Source organism: Peromyscus californicus, unplaced genomic scaffold (assembly GCF_007827085.1).
Source record: "Peromyscus californicus insignis strain IS unplaced genomic scaffold, ASM782708v3 Scaffold_24__1_contigs__length_46423439, whole genome shotgun sequence".
Taxonomy (NCBI): domain Eukaryota; kingdom Metazoa; phylum Chordata; class Mammalia; order Rodentia; family Cricetidae; genus Peromyscus; species Peromyscus californicus.
Window position 1 is genome coordinate 44,516,589 of NW_026294535.1, and position 7,442 is coordinate 44,524,030.

The 7,442-nt window shown below is 43.9% G+C and overlaps 1 pseudogene; it reads right to left on the bottom strand.

Annotated features, from left to right (window-relative positions):
• Positions 1–7,341: 7,341 nt before the first annotated feature.
• On the bottom strand, positions 7,342–7,442 carry LOC128120133 (uncharacterized; annotated as a pseudogene).

Consider the following 7,442-nt stretch of genomic DNA (forward strand, 5'->3'; position numbering starts at 1 on the left):
TCTAATCATGCTGAGACTGTCAGAGAGATCCAGGGGGTCCCCATGTCTATACACACGCAGTGAAGACTGGGGTTCAGCAGCTAAGCAAGGCAAACACCCTTCTGCTAGAGATCAGGGAGGAAGGTTTGGGTGGGTCACCACAGATAATGAGCAACCATCGTGACCTGTTAGGGTAAGAACTAGTCAGGCTGGAGAGATGGCTCAGTGGTTAAGAGCACTGGCTGCTCTTTGAGAGGACCTGAGTTCAATTCTCAGCACCCACACAGCAGCTCACAACCATCTAAAACTCCAGTTCCAGGGGATCCAACACCTTCACAGACACATGTGCAGGCAAAACACCAATGCACATAAAAATAAGGCTCTGAATTTGATTTCTGCTACACTCAGAAATTACCTCAAATCCAGAGCCTTATGAATTCTGGGCACAGGTTCCATACTTAGTCCATGATCCTCCTGTGGTTTTGTTTTTGTCCTGGTGTGCAGCTGCGGATCGCTTGGGACTCATTATGGGTGCCAGCCGGCCTTGAACTTGCCTCTATTCCTCAAGCACCATCATCATCATTTCTAAATATATATATATATTTAGATTTATTTATTAATTATGTATACAGTGTTCTGCCTGCATGTGTCCATGCACGCCAGGGCACCAGATCTCATTACAGATGGTTGTGAGCCACCATGTGGTTGCTGGGAATTGAACTCAGGACCTTTGGAAGAGCAGCCAGTGCTCTTAACCTCTGAGCCATCTCTCCAGCCCCGTCATGATCATTTTTTAAGAGATATAATTTGAGGCCAGAGAGATGTCTCAGTTAAAAGCACCAGGTTCAATCTCAGCACCCACATGAAGGCTCCTAACACTCTGTGTAACTCCACTTCCAGGAGACCTGAGGCCCTCTTCTGACCTCTGTGGGCACCAGGCATGCACGTGGTGCACAGACAGATATGCAGGTGTGATGTATGCATGTTCACAGACAGATATGCAGGTGTGATGTATGCATCTGCACAGGCAGATATGCAGGTGTGATGTATTCATGTGCACAGACAGATATGCAGGTGTGCTGTATGCACCTGCACAGGCAGATATGCAGGTGTGCTGTATGCACCTGCACAGGCAGATATGCAGATGTGATGTATTCATGTGCACAGACAGATATGCAGGTGTGATGTATGCATGTGCACTTATGGAGGCAGCTGTCTCCCTTGATTTCTTTCCACCTAATTTTTAAAGCTAACTCGTTCTTTGGCAGTTTCCAGTATGTCTGTAATGCATTCTGGTCACACTCATTCCCCCTCATATGCCCCCCTCCCACCCTGTTCCCAATCCTACTTCCATACCTCCTGTTTCTGCCACTATAGACAGGAAATAGGGTGAGAGGAACAGTGAAAATGACCTTCAGCATGTCTCTCATGGACACAACAATCACAATAATTCACACGATGAAAATCTGAGGTAAGAGTCAACCAGTGGTGGCACTCACCTTTAATCAGAGGCAGGTGGATCTCTCCAAGTTCAAGGTCAGCCTGGTCTACAGAGCAAGTTCCAGGACAGCCGGCTACACAGAGAAACCCTGCCACCAGGGTCCTAAATTCCTCTCTTCAGGGTCTCTGTCATGCTCTCTGTCTCTGGTACTAGGGCCCGAACTCTACTCAGAACCTCCATCCAGCTATTGTCTGTCTGTCCATCAATAACTCTCCTAATAAATTTATCCCCAACAATCCATCTCAGTGTCCCCTTTAACGTCACATCTGAGACCTTCCAATGGGCAGACAGACAGATGGACAGACAGCAGAATGGTGGTGGCTCTGATGAGAGTTCAGACCCATGTGGCAGTCTCAGAGGGGTCTCAGTGCTAGATATTTTAATGTCAACTTGACACAAGCTAAAGTCATCTGAGAGTGCGGAGCCTCAGGTGAGAAAATGCCTCTGTAAGATCAGGCTGTGGCCAACCTGTGGGGCATTGTCTTAATTAGTGATTGGTGGGGGAGGGAACGGCCCATGGTGGGTGGTACCACCCCTGGGCTGGTGGTCCTGGGTTCTATAAGAAAGCAGGCAGAACAAGCCAGTGGGCAGCACTCCTCCACGGCCTCTGCATCAGCTCCTGCCTCTCCACATTCCTGCCCTGTGTGAGTTCCTGCCCTCACTGCTCTCAGTGAAGAGCTCTTACACGAAACTTTGAGTGAAATAAAACCTTTCCTCACCAAGTTGCTTTTGGTCATTGTGTTTTATCACAGCGATAGTAGCCCTAGCTAAGACAGTTTCAGAGAAATGGGGAGGTTTCAGGTAATTGGTAGTCCAGCATGGTAGGAAATTCTTCAGGAGGAATGTGGGACTCTGAGTATATTGCAGATGAGGGACACATTTACTTAAGGTGTACCCATTTCACAGGCTTAGAGGAGGTATAGCACCATCAGTAGCCACAAGTAGCCCTCCGATGTCCTCAATCAGGTGATGTGAGTGAGATCTGTAAACTAACTTGGGGAAGTGAGAAATCCTGCACCTGGGGAGCCTGTTGGGGTTGGGTGGAGGCAGTTAGAGATTCCCTGAGAAGCCCTTGGCAGGGGGCTTGTCATTTCCTTCACAAAAGGGAGTCTGCTGTACACATGTGGCTTGAACAACATATAAGAGAAGGAGCTAGGTGGAAGCCCACACCTGTGACCCAGCACTAACGAGGTTCTGGACTCACAGTATGCCCTTTGTAGACCCCCCTTATGAAGAAGCGGGGGGAGTGTTACTGGGTCCTAAGGGCTCCCACAAGGAGGGGGTGAGAAGGCGTGGCATCAATGACACAGACACTGGGAGTCAGGTAGAAGGTAAACAGCAGACTCATTTATTCAGTAACGGGGAAAGCCATATATATATATCCTCCCAGCACCCAGGCTGTGTCCCGATCTGGTGACATTGTGTGGTCATCCCTCATTGGCTGGGCATGATCAGGAGATCTGGCAGTGCCTGTTGCTAGGCCCTCAGGCAGACTCCAGATTGGCTCATAAGGAATTATGTTATGTCCATGCCTTGGCAACTGGTTTGAGTCAATTTCCTCAACACTATAGGCCTGTCCTACAACAGGGAAGAAACATTAGCATCATACAAAATACAAAATATCTTAAACAAGGGTAGACACATACATACAGTATAGCAAAAATAACCTCAAATTTGTTCCAATATACAGAAATCCATACCAATGTAAAGAATTTAAGACTAGTAGTTGCAGCCAGGTGGTGCTGGCACATGCCTTTAATTCCAGCACTTGGAGGCAGAGGCAGGCGGATCTCTGTGAGTTCGAGGCCAACCTGGGCTACAGAGTGAGTTCCAGGAAAGGCACAAAGCTACACAGAGAAACCCTGTCTCGAAAAACCAAAAAAAAAAAAAAAAGGACTAGTAGTTGCTTTTTGGATTAAAAGTAGATTTAATAATCTACCCTTTTATTCTGTCATTTCTATATCCCCTTTTTTTCTTTTCAAAACAAGATATCTGAATCTAATCTCCTTTGTTCAGCTTTTTTTCTTGACCATTACCAATCACAACTTGTAACCAATCCCCCTAAATGATGACAGATATCCACAGAACTACCAAAAACCACCCACCCCACCTCTTGGGAATATGGGCATTGTGTTCTTAAAATTATTTCCTGCTGTCTGGGGGTGATGGCATCTTTAGGGAACTGTGAAAAAATATTGGGATAATTGTCAAGTCCTGGGAGAGGTGGCCCTATCATTTGTTGCCCAGTCTCTGTGTAATGGGAAAGTGCAGGGCTTGTCCCAAGTCCTGGCTAGAGTAGACTGTGAGGCTGGATCATCTCTTCCAGCCATCTTGAAATTGTCCAGGGCAGTTTGTAGTCCAAAACTGATCTTTGGGTGGTGTCTGTCAGCTTAGTGATGTTACCACAATCCAGGTTGAATCGTCGTTGTGGGGCCCCATCCTTCTTTTGGAGACTTCAAAGGCCACTGTTAGGCATGGTCATGGTTCACTGCAGAAAACTTAAACATTTTAAAAGTCATATGCAGCAGATCCCAAAGAGGTTAAAGGACCATAATTTGTTATGTATGTCCAGAGTACAAAAACTTAGTTTCTAGTTACCTGATAGAGACTCAAACCCAAAATCATATATAGGAAGCTAGATGAAACCTTTTTTTTTTTAGAATTAGTTAGTACTCTATATGACCATTAATATCATGAAAAAAACTTAAAATATTTATACTAATTTTATAAATTTTGAGATAATATTTATACCTTAAGAAAATTTTTGCTGGGTGGTGATGGCACATGCCTTTAATCCCAGTACTTGGGAGTCAGAGGCAGGTGGATCTCAGTGAGTTCAAGGCCAGTCTGATCTTCAAAGTGAGATCCAAGATAGCCAGGGCTGTTACACAGAGAAACCCTATCTCAAAAAACCAAAAAAGAAAAGTTTCAAAGGGTCAAAATAAAACCAAAGGATTATGAGATTAGTGGTAATAGAATAGTCCCTTAATTTTGGTTTTTCTTCTGTCCCATATCAGGTAGCTCTTCTGACATGAGACAGATTTTGGATTTTACTTTACCAAGCATGCTTGGGTTTAGAGAAGGAGAGAGCCGTGCTCCAACTCCAAAGCCAGCTTTAATTTTTATTTGAACTGGCACTACATAAAGACCATTGTATTATGTGTCTGTAGAGAACAGCAGAAACAAACATTTGGGAAGATTTATGAAATTTTATCTTGTTGGAAATGTGATATGCCATTAGGCCAATACTTTACTTCTTGGGACATTTTCTCTGGATGATTCATCCTTTTTCTTCAGATGTCTTATTTGTCCAGTGGTCTTCAGATTCCATAGCTGGATGACTTCATTCTCCTGGAAAGACAAAAACAAAACCCTGCCCCAACCCTACCTTTGGAGAGTTTCCTTTTTGGCAGGTAATATCTGATCAAATGAAAAGCATTTGTTAGTCTTATAAGTTAGTTTTCTAATCCATTCATCTATGAGAGCTGATCTTGCCTTTAAAGGCCTAATCATTATTTTGTATTCTGAATTAGCATTTTCAAAAGCCAAATATTCAATTAATATTTGCCTAACTTCTGGATCTGATATCATATTATTTACAGCTGAAGTCAATCTTTGTTAAAAATCAGTGAAGGTTTCTTTGGGGCCCTGTATAGCTTTAGTAAATGACTAAGTTCTCTTTCTGACTTCTTCAGCTCTGTCCCAAGCATTCAAAGCTGCTGCATGGCATAGGGCCAGGAAATGGTCATCATATGGAGACTGTCTTTGTACATCAGCATAATCTCCCTCTTCAAGAAATTGGTCTTAGGATATTTTAATGCCTCTGGTCCTGCTTTCAATGGTCCTAGCCTCATCTTTCCACCAGGTTCTCCACTGTAATTGAGGACCAGGCTCCAATACTGCTGTAAACAAGTCTCTCCAGTCTTGTGGGACAGTTCTGTTACTAGTTGACCATGAGTTTAACATCTGCTTCACAAAAGGTGAATGCATACCATATGAGACTATTGATTCCTTAAATCTCCTCAAATCTAACATTTCTGCAGGAATCCAGTCGGCTCTTATACAGCCTTGGAAATAGCTGTCATTTGGCAGTTCCTGTAAGGTGACTGGATAAATTAAAGTTGGTTGTTTGAAAACCTTGGGCTGTTCCTCTCTAATTTTATAATGTAATGATGAGGTTGGTCCTCCTTTAAATTCCTCTAGCTGGGTCTGAATAGCTCTGTGATCTATTTTAATAAGTTTTTCTAAGGCCTGTATCTTGGCACTCATACCAACCAACCTTTTTAGGGATAAAAAAAGAATTATCAAACCAATAATAAGAATTATCAAAATGATAATTGACATTATGTCAATCCCAGTTGAGTTGACTCTCCCTTCATTTAATTGCTCCATTTTTAAACCACCCATTCTGTAATCACACAGAGACCTAACTCCTTCATCGTAATAGTGTTTCCCAATTTTAAATGTGAGAAAAAACCTCTCTCTTTTAACTAATTCCCCCCTTTAAGAATTCCCAATTGGCCGGGCGGTGATGGCTCACGCCTTTAATCCCAGCACTCGGGAGGCAGAGCCAGGCGGATCTCTGTGAGTTCGAGGCCAGCCTGGACTACCAAGTGAGATCCAGGAAAGGCGCAAAGCTACACAGAGAAACCCTGTCTCGAAAAACCAAAACAAAAAAAAAAAAAAACAAAAAAACCCAAAAAAAACAAAAAAGAATTCCCAATTGGCCGGGCGGTGGTGGTGCAGGCAGGTGGGATTTGCTAAAGGAGGTGGAGGCAGGAGGATCACTAACTAGTTCGAGGCCAGCCTGGACTACACATTTTTCTTTCTTTCGATTTTGTTTTTTTTTAAACAAGTAGCTGCTTTTTTTTGCAGCTGATTTTTATTTTATTTTTCTATTACCAGCTTGATACAGTACAAATTCTTATCCTAATAGTGAAATGTTTCACTGAAGCTTTGGGCTACATATTTTTAAAGCCAGGCAGTAATGGTGCACGCCTTTAATCCCAGCACTCAGGAGGCAGAGCCAGGCGGATCTCTGTGAGTTCAAGGCCAGCCTGGGCTACAGAGTGAGTTTCAGGATAGCCAGGGCTACGCAGGGAAACCCTGTCTGAAAAAAAAAAAGTTAAAAAGAAATAATTTTAAATGGCTCAGAGGTTAAGAGCACTGGCTGCTCTTCCAGAGATCTTGAGTTCAATTCCCAGCAACCACCTGGTGGCTCACAACCATCTATAAGATCTGGTGTAAAGGCAACATGCAGGAGGAACAATGTATACATAGTAAATAAATAAATCTTTAAAAAAATAAAGAAATAAGTTTGGAGTCACAAAGAAAGAGACCACCATTTCAGTTAAATGACAAGGCAGAAGTTCTGGTCAGAAGGTCCCTCTGCTCTTGAAAGCAGAAGAACACGGGACAGGAAGTGCACTTGGTTGTCATTCTAACACAGGTGGTGACTGCTTTTTTCCCTTTAGCTAGGGTCTGGCTTCACAATCGTTTGTGATTGGCTAGTTTTTGTTTTGTTTGTTTGTTTTTTGTTTTGAAACAAGGTCTCTCTACATAGCCCTGGCTGACCAAATGGCGGGCTGGTGTGTAAACTTAATAGAGAGGTGGTGGGAACCCCTGGGCCTTCAGCTGTCTCCTCAGTCCTTATTCTTCTCACTGTGAAGGTCCTGCCTTTTTGGGTAAAGGTCTCAGTCACCAGCAGGGAGAAGACCGTCAGCACCCATCGACTTGTAGCGGCTTCCACTCACATATTGCCCCAAGACACAGCCTCATCTGGCCGGCCTCCTGAGCCCCAGACATCTGCTGTAGGCAGAGGAGGGCCTGGTCAGAAGTCACAGAGGGCCACCAAAGCCAAAAACTATATGGACCGCTTCATGAATTTGTCTGTCATCCTTGCTCAGGGGTCATGCTAATCTTCCTCATTCCAGCTTCAGCGTCTGTACTGCTGAAGCTGCAC